The sequence below is a fragment of the Hypanus sabinus genome, chromosome 14 (genome assembly GCF_030144855.1).
Source record: "Hypanus sabinus isolate sHypSab1 chromosome 14, sHypSab1.hap1, whole genome shotgun sequence".
Taxonomy (NCBI): domain Eukaryota; kingdom Metazoa; phylum Chordata; class Chondrichthyes; order Myliobatiformes; family Dasyatidae; genus Hypanus; species Hypanus sabinus.
In genome coordinates this window covers 75,659,988-75,675,113 of record NC_082719.1, presented here as the reverse complement: position 1 = coordinate 75,675,113, position 15,126 = coordinate 75,659,988, and positions in this window count along the sequence as shown.

The following is a 15,126-nucleotide window of genomic DNA, read 5'->3' as shown; positions in this document are numbered from 1 at the left end:
CCAGGGCCCTGTACAAATGCAAAAGGACATCCTTGCTCTTGTATTCAATTCCCCTTGTAACAAAGGCCAACATTCCATTTGCCCTCTTCACTGCCTGTTGCACTTGCTCATTCACCTTCATTGACTGGTGAACTAGGACTCCTAGGTCTCTTTGCATTTCTCCCTTACCTAACTCTACACCATTCAGACAATACTCTGCCCTCTTGTTCCTGCTTCCAAAGTGGATAACTTCACATTTATTCACATTGAATGACATCTGCCAAGTATCTGCCCACTCACCCAGCCTATCCAAGTCTCCCTGTATTCTCCTAACGTCCTCTTCGCATGTCACACTGCCACCCAGTTTAGTATCGTCAGCAAACTTGCTGATATAGTTTTCAATGACCTCATCTAAATCATTGACATAAATTGTAAAGAGCTGTGGTCCCAATACAGAGCCCTGTGGTACCCCACTAGTCACCTCCAGCCAGTCCGAGAAACACCCATTCACTGCTACCCTTTGCTTTCTATCTGCCAACCAGTTTTCTATCCATGTTGAAACCCTGCCCCCAATGCCATGAGCTCTGATTTTACTCACTAATGTGGCACCTTATCAAATGCCTTCTGAAAATCTAGGTACACAACATCCACTGGCTTACCCTCGTCTAACATCCTTGTTACACCCTCAAAAAACTCCAACAGATTAGTCAAGCATGATTTGTCCTTGGTAAATCCATGCTGGCTCGGCCTAATCCTATTTCTGCCATCAAGATGTGCCACTATTTCGTCCTTAATAATGGACTCAAGCATCTTCCCCACAACTGACATTAGGCTAACAGGGCGATAGTTCTCCTTTTTCTCCTTCCCTCCCTTCTTGAAAAGTGGGATAACATTAGCCACTCTCCAATCTTAGATCCTGAATCTAAGGAACATTGGAAAATGATTACTAATGCATCTGCAATTTCCTGAGCCACCTCTTTTAGAACCCTCGGATGCAGACCATCTGGACCCGGGGATTTATTAGCCTTCAGTCCTACCAGTCTACTCATCACAGTTTCTTTCCTAATGTCAATCTGTCTCAATTCCTCTGATATCTTATGACCCTGGCCCATCCATACATCTGGGAGATTGCTTGTGTCCTCCCTGGTGAAGACAGATCTAAAGTACGCATTAAATTCTGCTGCCATTTCCCTGTTTCCCATAACAATTTCTCCCAATTCATTCTTCAAGGGGCCAACATTGTTCTTAACTATCTTCTTTCTCTTCACATAGCTAAAAAAGCTTTTGCTATCCCCTTTTATATTCCTGGCTAGACTGAGCTCATACCTGATTTTTTCTCTCCGTATTGCTTTTTTAGTCAAGATCTGCTGTTCCTTAAAACTTTCCCAATCAACTGTATTCCCACTCACCTTAGCCCTGTCATACTTCTTTTTCTTTAATGCTATACAATCTCTGACTTCCTTTGTCAACCACTGTGGCCCCTTCCCCCTCTTTGAATCCTTCCTTCTCATTGGAATGAACCGCTTTTGCATCTTTTGTATTATGCCCAAGAATATCTGCCACTGCTGATCCACTGTCTTTCCTGCCAGGGCATCCACCCATTTAACTTTGGCCAGCTCTTCCCTCATGGCTCCGTAGTCTCCTTTATTTAATTGCAACACTGACACCTCTGATCTGCCCTTATCCCTCTCAAATTGTAGATAAAAACTTATCATGTTATGATCACTACTTCCTAATGGCTCCTTTACTTCAAAATCACATCAATTCCTGTTCATTACACATCACCAAGTCCAAAATAGCCTCGTTCCTGGTTGGCTCAAGCACAAGCTGTTCCAAAAATACATCCCTTAGACTCTCCAGTTGAAGCAGGATTGAGTAACTTTGTAGGCTACTTCTCTCTGATATTCTTAATCAAATGAGTAATGTGATATTAGTGAAAATACTGTGGTGGTGTAGTAATGAAAGTGAAAGCTTTTTTTAATAAAAAAGCTAGTGAATGGCTACCAACATCGTAGATTGCAGTTTTAAAAAAATGTTTATAAATTATTTCTTAAACTGCAAGTGTATGAACTTGATATTTGCTTCTTGATACTCTTATTTATTCAAGGAATAATATAGTATTTGCAGAAAACTGAACTTGGAACATTACTGGTAAATTTGTTGAAAATTCAAATTTTAAAAAATATGGCATATCAGTTTGGAGATAGAAGCATGAAGGTTTTTAGGGTGCTTGGAATCTATTGAGATCCTCTCAACTGGGATAGAAAGTGACAGAAAAGCTTTTTTTAAAAAAAAAGTTGCAGAAAGGAAACATTATGAATGGGTTAGTGGACAAGTACCCAGATGGGAGGACTGTGGAAGTGGGGACTGAAAGATGCTTAAGGCCAGAGTTACAGCTGGAAGAAATGTTATCAGAAATTATAGGCCTTACATAAAGTATTTTTTAAAAGTAAGTTTGTAATTATTATTGATGAAAATTAAATCATTATAATTAGTTAATTTTGTATCTGGCTCTAAACCTGTCCTGAAGATTGGGAGGAATTGAAGGCTTTGGGTTTGTAGACTCTAGAGAGAGACTGTTGTGCATGAAAATCCCAGCATTTTCTGAGAGACTCAAACCTTTCTATCTGGCATCAACAGTCATTCCAGAGTCAAAAACACTTAGATCACATTTCTTCCCCATTCTGATGTATTGTCTGATCAATAACCAAACCATGTCTGCATGCTTTTATGTGTTGACTTGCTGCCACATGATTGGCTGATTAGATATTTGCATTAACAAGCAGGTGTACAGGTGCGCCTAATAAATTGGTCACTGAGTGTGTACTTGTTATATTGATTATATTAAATTTGCTCCAGGTTTCAGTATCCGTGCTCTCATGTTTCTCCCTACTTAAACAAAGTCACACTCTCCATTAAGGAAATCCACCCTAACATCCTGGATCTGTGGGTCTTAGATCAGCCTTTACAGCTTGGCTTATCTCTGCTACCTTCAGTGAATAAGATATCATGATTAATATTCTCTATTCATCTGACACCCCATCTATGGCCATATGTTGGAGACACTTAAAATGGGGGAGGTTCGAGTCCAGATACAATTTGGGTTTATTTGACATCTGGATCATTTAGAGTGGAAAGGCACTTCAGAGACATTCCTTAATTGCATCCTATCCTCAGTTCCACAATACGGAATTTATATACTGTTCAACTTGTTTCACATGTCATGTTCTTGAGATGCAACACCTGTGCATCTGTTGATCAGACCATTGTTGGCCATGTCACACGATCCCTCTTATAAGTAATATCTACGTGTCTGCAGACTTGCTAACCATGTTCTGTAATGAGTGCTCTCATTCCTATTTATTCTTCCTTAATTGTACTCTAGTTATTTTTATGGCCCCTAATTATGCTCTACTGTTGTAACCCTATCGTTTTGTGGTGAGGTGGGGAGTTCATATTTCTCACAAACAGACTAATAAAGCCTTGATAGCCCCCAACCCTCCTGAGCATTATGAACAACATCCTTTCTTCATTTACTTCACTGGCCAAGATCTAAAATTTTCTGATGGGGCCCCAAAAGATTCCTCCCTTGCCTCCCAAAGCAGCTGGATTCTAATGTGCTGGGATTTATCCATCTTTAAGTCCAGTAATAGCATATCCTTTATGAAGAGAACCTTTTCTGGAATTTCACTACCCTTTCCCCAAATTCTCCATCTGCAATGCCCTTCTTTGTGGATACTAATAAGTATTCATTGAAGACCTACATCCACTGTCCCTTGCATAGATTGTCATTTTGATTGCTAATTGGCCTTGTTCTTTCCATGTTAACTCTCATTGTAAAATGGTTTGGGATTTTTGTTAAGGTTCTTGGGAAACTGAAAGGTCTGAAGGTAGATAAGTCACCTGGACCAGATGGTGTACACCCCAGGGTTCTGAAAGAGGTGGCTGAAGAGATTGTGGGGCATTACTAATGATTTTTCAAGAATCAGTAGATTCTGGAATGGTTCTGGGAGACTGGTAAACTGCAAATGTCATTCCACTCTTAAAGAGGGAGAGAGGCAGATGAAAGGAAATTATAGGCCAGTTAGTCTGACCTCAATGGTTGGGAAGATGTTGGAATCAATTTGTTAATAATGAGGTTTCAGGGTACTTGGAAGCACGTGATTTCCTCAAAGTTTCCTCAACGGAAAAGCTTGCCTGATAAACTTGTTGGAACTCTTTGAAGAAATAACAAGCAGAATAGACAAAGGAGAATCGATTGATGTTATATACTTGGATTTTCAGAAGGCCTTTGCCAAGCTGGCTTGACATGAGGCTGTTTAACAAGCTATGAACACATGGTATTACAGGAAAGATACTAGCATGGATAAAGCAGTAATTGGTAGAGGGCAAAGAAAAGTGGGAAAATAAGGAGACTTTTCTGGTTGGCTGCCGATGACTAGTGGTGTTTCACAGGAGTTTGTGTTGCGACCACTTATTTTATGTTCTATGTCAATAATTAAGATGACAGGATTTGTGGCCAGGTTTGCAGATTATAAGAAGATATTTGAGAAGGAGAAGCTAAAGTCAGATGTAACAATATGACAGAGTAAAGGGAACTACAGATGCATGAGAGAGGAGTTGATTGGAAAATACCACTGGCAGGGATGATGGCAGAACAACAATAGGCTGAGAATTCTGGAAGCAATTCGAAAGGCACAAGATATGTGTATCCCTAAGAGGAAGAAGTATACTAAAGGCAAGATGACACAACCATGGCTAACAAGAGGTCAACCAATATAAAAGCCAAAGAGAGGGCATATAGTAGAGCAAAGGTTAATGGGAAGTTAGAGGATTGGGAAGATTTCAAATACCACAGTAGGCAACTAAAAATGTCATCAAGAAGGTAAAGATGGAATATGAAAGTAAGCTAGTCAATAATATTAAAGAAGATAACAAAAATTTCTTCAGATACATAAGGTGTAAAAGAGAAGTGAGTGGATATTGGACTGATGGAAAACAATGCTGGAGAGTTAGTAATAGGGGAAAAGGAAATAGCAAACAAATTGAGGAAGTACTTTGCATCATTCTTCACTGTGGAAGACTCTAGCAGTGCAGTGAAAGTCTCTGGCATCATATTTCATGAAATGAGTGAAATTACCATTACAAAGGAGAAGGTTCTTGGGAAACTGAAAGGTCTGAAGGTAGATAAGTCACCTGGACCAGATGGTGTACACCCCAGGGTTCTGAAAGAGGTGGCTGAAGAGATTGTGCAGGGATTAGTACCGGTCCTTCAAGAATCACTAGATTCTGGAATGGTTCTGGTAGACTGGAAAACTGCAAATCAGATTAGATTCAAGTTTATTGTCATTGTGTCGAGTACAGATACAAAGCCAATGAAATGCAGTTAGCATCTAACCAGAAATGCAAAGAATAGTGTTATTTACAAAATAATTGTAAATTATATACAATTATAGTACAAATAATAAATACTATTATACACAAATATAAAAGTACTGAGACAGTACAATACGGGTGCAATACTGCTTATGTCATTTCACTCTTCAAGAAGGGAAAGAAGCAGAAGAAAGGAAATTATAGGCCAGATAGTCTGACCTCAGTGGTTGGGAATATGTTGAAATCGATTGTTAAGGATGAGGTTTCAGGGTGCTGGGAGGCACGTGATAAAATAGGCCATAGTCAGCATGGTTTCCTCAAGAGAAAATCTTGCCTGACAAATCTGCTGGAATACTTTGAAGAAATGACAAGCAGGATAGACAAAGCAAAATCAGTTGATGAAGAGTATGTGGAGTTTCAGAAAAGCTTTCACAAGCTGCTTAAGAGGCTACAAGCCCAGGGTATTACAGGGAAGATTCTAGCATGGATAAAGCAGTGGCTGACTGGCAGGAAGCAAAGAATGGAATAAATGTGCCTTTTTTGGTTGGCTGCCGGTGACCAGTGGTGTTCCATAGAGGTCTGTGTTAGGACCAATGCTTTTTACCCTACATGTTAATGATTGGATGATGCAATTGATGGCTTTGTTGCAAAATTTGCAGATGATATGAAATAGGTGGTCTTGACGAAGTCCTGTGGCAACTTTAGTTGTTTCTCTGGCTCAGTCCTCAGCTGCCAGGTCAATGACAGAACATTCATACTGACGGCTCTCCTGCTCTCACTCCCTCCCTTCCAAGGTTAGCGTTATCATTGTCCTCACACTCCAACTCACCATCCTTCATATTGAACACATCCTCCTCTGTAATTACTGTAACCTTCAACCAGATGCCATCATTGACACATCTTCCCCATACTGCATTTTGAAGTGTGGTTTCCTCTGTACCCTCTGCTTCCCACCATCCAGGGACAAGACTTCCTTTCTGTCTGAGGTAGTAAATTCACGTGCACTTTTTCCTATTTAGTCCACTCCATTTAATGTTCATAATGTGGTCTCTTCTGCTTTGAAGAAACCAAACATTTTTCAGTGTGCTTTTATTCAGTTCTGAAAGTAAAAAGAAACTACAGATACTGGAAATCATGGATGGCATGGATGCAGTGGATCAAATAACCCATTTCTGTGCTGTACAATGCTCTGGTTCCTTGATAGCACAACACTGTACGAGGACTAGTCAGTGCTCACAGCTCCACTGTGAAAGGAGCAAGCTTGATTTTAAACCATGGAGCTGTAAAAGTTTAGTGTGACTTTAGGAATAGTTTAGGGGCTGTGCACAAGATGTGGGATAGTTAAGTACATTATGTTCCATTGCCATTGCAGTTTTCAATTTGTTAACAGCCATTCCCAAAACAATTTCAAAGGCTTGCATGCAGCCAGGAGGTGGCGCTCTTTACCAGTATTTGCGGAACAGAACAAAGCAAGATATCACGCTGTTCATCATTTTCTAGATTTCATTTTTTTTTACACAAGATTGTCTGGATAGTTTCATTATTTCCCTGATGAGAGAAATACTTTTGGGATGTAAGAAATGTTGGACTATTCAAAGTCTAAATTACCTCACTTTTTATTCAGTTCTCTGGGTTACACACCATTCTCCCAAACAGAGGAAACAACATGAAAACAGGATGTTTTGGCCCACCTTTCTGTGTCAGCATTTATTCTGTGACAACGCTCATCCCTTTCCGTATCTCTTTACCTTTCCTGAACTTTGAATGGAAAGCGCGGAGTATTTGAGAAAGGAAATTAGATTTTGTTTACCCCAATTAATGAAGTATCGACAATGATGTCAGCCTTAAACAACAGAATAATTTTGATCCTGCTAAGTGCGAAATGAGTCAGTTTGGGAGGTCTAATAGATAACAGAACAAATACCATAAATGATATTAGAAAGTGCAATGCTTATCCTTATCCAATGCTGCAAGTGGAGAGATGAGTGGCAAACGTAATTTAATGTTACGACAAGAAAAGGCAGATAAGACATGAGAAGGTGCAACAAACGCTTACATTGTTGAAAGTGCAGAAGAAGAATGGGAGCGCAGAGTAATTGTCACGTACTCAAACATAACCTGTCATGGGCATGCAATGTTGGGTCTAGCAGCTGTAGGAAGAGAAATAATAGAGCTAAACTTAGAGGGTGAGAACACAAACAAAGAGGTTCAAATCTTCTGAAGTGTGGGTTCTTCCCCAGATCTGATGATGGGTCTTCAGTCTGAAAGGTTGATTCCATTCTTTCTCTTCCTACAGCTGCTATCCCAACTCCTGAAAATTTCTAGACATTTCTGCCTTCATTTTAGATTTCCAGTAACTCAGTTTTTCTTTTATTTTCATTCAAGATCATAATAGGACACTGCTTGACCACACCAGGAGTACTTCATATAACTCAGGCATCTACATTACAAGAATAAAATTAGAGAGATTTCATAGGTGAATCATAAGAAGCTGGGGCTGAAATATTTACTTATGAGACAAGACTGGCTGATCTTGGGTCATTAGTTGTGGTACAAAGGAGACTGAAGGAAGATCATGACTGGGGTAACAAACAATTTGCTGGAGGTTGATCAGCATCTGTTGTGGTATTAATCTGAAAAATTAATTTTCAGCATTTGCTAAAGTGGTGGGCTGAATGGCCTTCAGTGCATTAAGTTTCCAAGATTCCTTGAGAAGGTAAAGATCCTAGAGGGAATTGTAAGCCTTTCTGGAGACTGAATAGCTTGTTTGGGAGCATAAGAGTGAAGAAAAGTTTTCAGTCCTCGGCCTCATCAATGTTGTAGTGTATTGCAAATATGGGGTGACTTGGGCACTGCTCAAAAGTGGCAAGTGCTTAGCTCCACCAAGGGAACGCAGTTATTCCTTGGATAAAGTTATTGGACATCCATGGAAGGAGATGATAGGAACATTTGGGGGGTAAGTATATATAAAAAAGTTACATAAGGTATACCCTTTAACTTGAGATAAATGTTTATTTTAAATATTCTCTGTGTTGCTTTGAATAAAATGTTTATGTGGTTCACATTGTACTATGTTTCCATCTGGTAATACAGTGATTTGATGTTAAATGTTTCTGAGCCCTAATATGACACTGTTGTCTGACATGGTTATTAAATGGTCCCTGGGATCACTTACCCCATGGATCTTGCTTTCATGTAGCTCTAGCTTGTATTGAACAACTTTGCAATGGCACGTAGATTATTAGCCACAGTCATATTTTGAAACAGATGTTAACTAACGTAACGTAAAGCAGTAATACAATCATGCTGACAAAAGTTATGTGCCAAAATGTTGATATTTGGCAAAGAAAGCAGGAGATATATGTTTACTGTTAAATGTTCTCATAATGGGCAGTTTCGCAATGGATATAGGCCTAGAAATAGCTGTACCTCCCTGAGAGGGATTTGGTGCCTGCACTGATAAGGGGATGGGGCCAAGACCAGTTGTAGGGCCAAGCCTTTGCCATTCAGGAGGCTGGGGGTGCGTGGGAGGGGGTGGTTGGTGACTTGGATAGGTTAGCAGTTGCTACTGATGCTGAGGGCTAGAGTCTGCAGCGAAAGGAGATAAGCGAAATCCATCTGAATGTGAGTCAGACACAAGATTAGTTATTTTGCTAGACCAGTGATTCAGAAAATGTGTTAAAATCCAACAATGGTAATTTCATTATATAGATTTACTTTTCACCCCTAGTTTGTTTGCCTCTGCCTACTCCTTTCTTTACCATAGTATTTCTTTCTTATTCTGATCCCACCTTCCATTTTCTAGGTTGTTCTGTTCCCAGTCAGACCTGGAGCTTTGTAAGACGATCTAGGAACTAAGACAATCTGGGCCTCATGCTGTTGAATGGAAGCTCTTTGCCTTGTCAATTCTGGACAGCCATTCATGAAGGATGGACTGTGTGACATGAACAGAGGGATTGAAGTGAATTACATCTGAATTCCCAGCCTCTTAATTGTACTTCACCTGAATTATTTTTGGTCACAATTCCCCTGTGTGAAATATACTTTGTTGCGTTCTGAATTCCACCAGAGTGGAAGCTTTGTTTCAAGGAGAAAATTAATTCAACTGAGAATTCATGTTTTCTTCCATATTTGACTCACGTGGCACTGTTTGCTAATACCCTAGAATAAATACTCAAGTTTTGCATTTCAGCGACAGGATAATCTGGTCACATTTAAATCAATGTAATCCTCCACCCACTCCCTCTCTTTCACTGGTCTGTGGGCTTCTGTACTGTTACGATGAGGCCCAGTGAGAGGTTAATGAACAACATCTCAGATTTCATCTGGGCATACTGTCGCCTTCTTGCATTTATGTTGAAGTTTGCATCCACAGATAACTTGAATACTGATTTTATTTCACAGCTATCCCAAGGTCCTGTCCTAGGAGCTCTTTGAAGCTCTTTGTTTGGCAAGCAATATTGGGAAGTTGACACGGCCATTTGTACAGCTCTTATTCCATGTAGGATATAGTTTTAGATCAAAATATTGAAGGTGGTTTGGCTTACGAGGAGTTTTAATGCAACCAATCAGACATCAATATTTCCCTTAATATAGCACAATTAGAGTTCACAAATTAAAATAATTGATTAAATAGGCAGAGAGTAAATGAAGAGATTTTTCTTCAGAGGGTTGCAATAATTCACCGCTTGAACTGATGGTGGGCCCAGATTCTATAGGAACTTTGAAAAGAAAGGTTTAAAAGGGAAGAGTTAGATACTAACTTGGACAGACCCTCTAAAGAACCTGGGCTGTTTAATGCAGTCTCAAACAGCTTGAAGGCCAAAAGACTTAACCTGCTATGTACCACTTCATAACAAATATCCTACCTGTCACAAAGCTGTGGAGAACGCTGAAGCTTGTTGTGGGAATTTGGGGTAATTAGAAGTTGCACCGGGGGGAAGAATAGAGAGACGATCAAGTGAAGTTAACCGAATCTGAAGGAACGTCCCAGTCACGTGAAAGTGACTGTGTTTTGGGAAATCTAATGTCCGAGAAGAATAGTAGTATAGAATTTCTGGCTTTGAGATTTAAAGCACTGAAAAAAAATTGAGGTCTTATCCTGTTTGATCTTCTTCATGCTAAAAATGATAGCATTCCTTATAGCATAAGGATAATCTAATCCTGATTGGTTATTGGCTGGATGGTTCTATTTCATGATGCCTTTGAAAATGTCTAATGTATGATACCTCATTGTTTGTCTGTATAAAGACAATGACTGTTCTGATATAGAATAACCCAAAGCATTTTTTTTGGAAGTTGCCCTGACAACTATTCTGTTGTATTTGCCCAAAGGTTCAAAAGCATGAAATGTTTTTTGAACTATTATCTGGCGCAGAAATGACTTTCCCTGTGTCATTGAAACACCAGCAGGAACAATATTTATGAAGCCCCAGTTTTCTCAGGCCACGTAAGTCCAGGGAATGCACACTCCGGTCCCACCAAATCCGTGAGGTTGAGAAGACTGTCCCACCCAAACTCCGGTATGTGTGGATGCAGTGTAATTTGTTACCCTGTTACAACTCATTGCCAGGAAGTAACAGACAGCACACTGTAGACGATTAAAGAAATTTATATTAAGTTAACTAAAGGGCTAGTAAAGAAAAGAAAGTAAAAAAAATAACAAAAAGTGCCCATTATAATTAAACAGTCAAATGCACACAGGTTGGAGCTCAACTCTTCCAAAAGTCATATTCACTGACCCTCAGTCGAGCTCCACATCTTACTCCATCGAATTCCGGTCACCACTGGGTCAAATCCTACACCCAGTTCTCTCCTGCGTCTCCTTTCTTCATCTCCTGCTGAACAAAGGAGCCAACTCACGCCGGTGTCAGGCAGACAAAAAACCCTGCTCTCCTGATTTGTTGGCTTGCACCTGTTATCTTTAACCATGACCCAAACATTGCTTCTACAGAAAGACCATTACGTTAGCAGTAAAACCTTTACCAGGGTGTTACATTTAAATACAGTGGATTCTGGTTAATTAGGAGACACCAGGGACCAGTGCATTTTGGGTCGTTTAAGTGGCTTCCCCAATTAATCAAAGTTCCATGGAAATAATTTAAAAGGTCTGAAAAGGACAAACTACCGTTTAACTGATTAACAAATTATGTATTTAAATGAAATACAGAATAAATTAGAACACTACAAAAACTACTAAAGTACTATAAAACTGTGTATTAGTTCCTAATAGTTATTGACAGGGGAATTCATTCAGTGTACGTTGACATATTCTTTTGATTGACCGCAAGTGAACAAAATCAGTGCGGACACTTAGTGCAGATAATGGTTTGCCTTCAAACAATGCTTTTGATTGCAACATTCAAGATGATGGTCAATACCTTCGAATTCTTCATAATTCCTAACCAGCTGAAGTAGTGAAATTGTTTCATTTTCACTCTCGGCTTATCTTTGGCATCTCCAAGTTAAACTCTTGAAACCAGACCGATGTGAGCAAAACGGTTCTGAATTGTCTCACTGTTCATTATTCGCCAACTATCAGCGGCAGAACTCACTACTTTTTGAATGCAAACACGCAAGTGATGCTATTTAAAAACGGATCACTCTAAGCACGGCAGAGTCCCACAACAGCCTCAACACTCACACTTGTTAGAAAACGTTCGGCAACAGCCTCCTGTCCCAATTAAGAGGCATAGTCTCTCAAATAAACAAAGGGAATCCCGGCTAGTCTCTCTCTGTTTTTGTTAAGTGTTGCCCCACGTAAGTGTCTGCCCCAATTAACTGGAATCCACTATACATAACATTAAACTGCTTTAGTGAATGTAAACTTGGTGTGTACAAAGTTATTCTTGAGTCATTCTCCTCATTAGTTTCCTCTTGAGTCCTCACGAAGGGTCTCAGCCCAAAACATCAACTGTTTATTCCTCTCCATTGATGCTGCCTGACCTGCTGAGTCTCTCCAGTATTTTGTATGTGTTACTCTGGATCTCCAGCATCGACAAAATCTCTCGTATTTATAGTTTTCTCCTTGTTTTCTTTCAGTCTCTATGAAACAGATTTCTGAATGTCTGATGTGCTTGGATTCCCTGCAGCCCATGTATTCATGCAAAAGCCAATTTTAATTAGAAGTTGGATCTCTGTGATTTCAATATTATTCTAATTAATGTGAATTCAATTATCTGGACCAGGCACCAATCCTTTTCACTCCAGAACTAATAAGGTGTCCTCCATCTTCAAAGAAAGGGGCTTTCCTTCCTCCACCATCAACACTGCACTTAACGGCATCTCTTCCATTTCACGCACATCTGACCTCAGCCCATCCTCCCGCCACCCCACCAGGGATAGGGTACCTCTTGCCCTCACCAACCACCCCAGTAGCCTTTGCGTCCAGCATGTAATTCTCCATAACTTCCGCTATCTCCAACGGGATCCCACCATCAAGAACATCTTTCCCTCCTCCCCACTTCCACTTTCGTCAGGGATCGCTCCCTACGTGATTCCCTGTCCATTCATTCCCCCCCCCCCCCCCACTGATCTCCCACCTGGCACTTATCCTTGCAAATGGTACAAGAGCTACACCTGCCCCTACACCTCCTCCCTCACTCATATTCAGGGCCCCGAACAGTCCTTCCAGGTGAAGCAACACTTCACCTGTGAGTCTGTTGGAGTCATTTACTGTGCCCGGTACTCCCGATGTGGCTTTCTATATACCAGTGAGACCCAATGTAGATTTGGAGACCACTTCACTGAGCACCTATGCTCCATCCATCAGAGAAAACGGGATCTCCCGGTCTATATGGACACTTCACTTCTACTTCCCATTTCTATTCCGATATGTCAGTCCATGGTCTCCTTTACTGCTGTGGTGAGCCCATTCTCAAGTTGGAGGAGCAACACCTTATATTCCAGCTGGGTAGCCTCCAACCTGATGGCATGAACATTTATTTCTCAAAATTCCAGTGATTGCTCCCCTTCACCATTCTGAATCCCATTTCCCTTTCACCTTATCTCCTTACCTGCCAAGAGCAGTATGGGAAAGTGTTTAATTGTGGGAAAGTTAGTAATGATGCTATTGGGCAGGAATTCGGGAGTGTAAATTGGGAACAGATGTAAGAAATATACAACATAAATGTGGAGGTTGTTTAGGAACAACTTGCTTGGGGTTCTGGAGAGGTTTGTCCCGTTGAGGCAGGGAAAGAATGATAGGGCAAAGGAACTATGATTGACAAAATATGTGAAACATCTAGGAAGAAGAAAGCATATTTAAGATTTAGGAAGCCAAGATCAGAACGGGCTCTGGAGAGTTACAAGGCAGCCAGGAAGGAGTTTAATAATGGACTTACGAGAGCAAGAAGTGGCCGTGAGGAGGCCTGGCAAGTAGGATTAAGGAAAACCCAAAGGCAATCTACACATCCATGAGGAACGGGAGGATGACTAGATTGAGGGTAGGACCAATCAGCGACAATAGAGGAAACATGTACTTGAAGTCAGAGGAAGTAAGGGAGGTCCTTAATAAATACTTAGCTTCAGTACTAACAAGTGAGTGGGATGTTGATGAATGTGAAGTCAGCATATAACAGACGAATGTGCTGGGACATGTTGAGGTTGAGAAAGAGGATGTGCTGGAACCTTTGATGAACATTAGGATGAATAAGTCTCTGGGGTCGGATGGGATATACCCCAGGTAATTAAAGGAAGTGTGGGAAGAGGTTGCTGCATGATTGATGATGATCTTTGCATCTCCACTGGCCACAGGAATAGTACCAGAAGATTGGAGGGTGACTACTGTTATTCCTTTGTTCAAGAAAGGGAGTAGGGGTAACCGGGGAATTATAGACCAGCAAGTCTTACATCAGTGGTGAAGGATTCTTAGAGACAGGATTTATAAGCTTTTGGAGATTAGGGATAGTCAACATGGCTTTGTGAGGGGCAGGTCATACCTCACAATCCTGATTGACAAGTAACAAAACTAAGTGATGAAGGTAGACGGGTGGATGTGGTCTATACGGACATTAGTATGGTATTCGACAAAATTCTTCATGGTAAGATGATTCAGCAAGTCATGAGGCATGGGCTTCAGGGAAACATGCTGCATGTATTCAGAATTGGTTTAACCACAGAAGTCAAAGTGTGGTTTTAGATGGTGCGTATTCTGCTTGAAGGAATGTAACTAGTAGTGTTCAGCAGGCATCTATTCTAGGACTCCTGCTCCTTGTGACATTCATAAATGATTTATTTTGCCTGTAAAAAGTATTCACCTCCTTAGAAGTTTTCATATTGTATTGTTTTACAACATTGAATCACAGTGGATTTAATTTGGCTTTTTTTGACACTGATCAACAGAAAAAGACTCTTCTGTGTCAAAGTGAAAACAGATCTCTACAAATTAACCTAGATTTATTACAAATATAAAACACAAAATAATTGATTGCATAAGTATTCACTCCCTTCAAGTCAGTATTAAGTATTGAAGGAAGTGAAAGTCTGCACCTTTGGCAGCGATTACAGCCTTGAGTCTGTGTGGATTGGTCTCTATCAGCTTTGCACATTTGGACACTGCATTTTTCCCTATTTTTTAAAAAACTGTTTAAGCTCTGTCAGATTGCTTGGGGATCATGAGTGAACAGTCCTTTTCAAGTCCAGCCACAAATTCTCAATTGCTTTGATATCTGGACTCTAACTTGGCCACTCCAGGACATTAACTTTGTTGTTTTAAGTCATTCCTGTGAAGCTTTGGCTTTATGCATTTTCTCCCAAGTTGCAGTTCCCTTG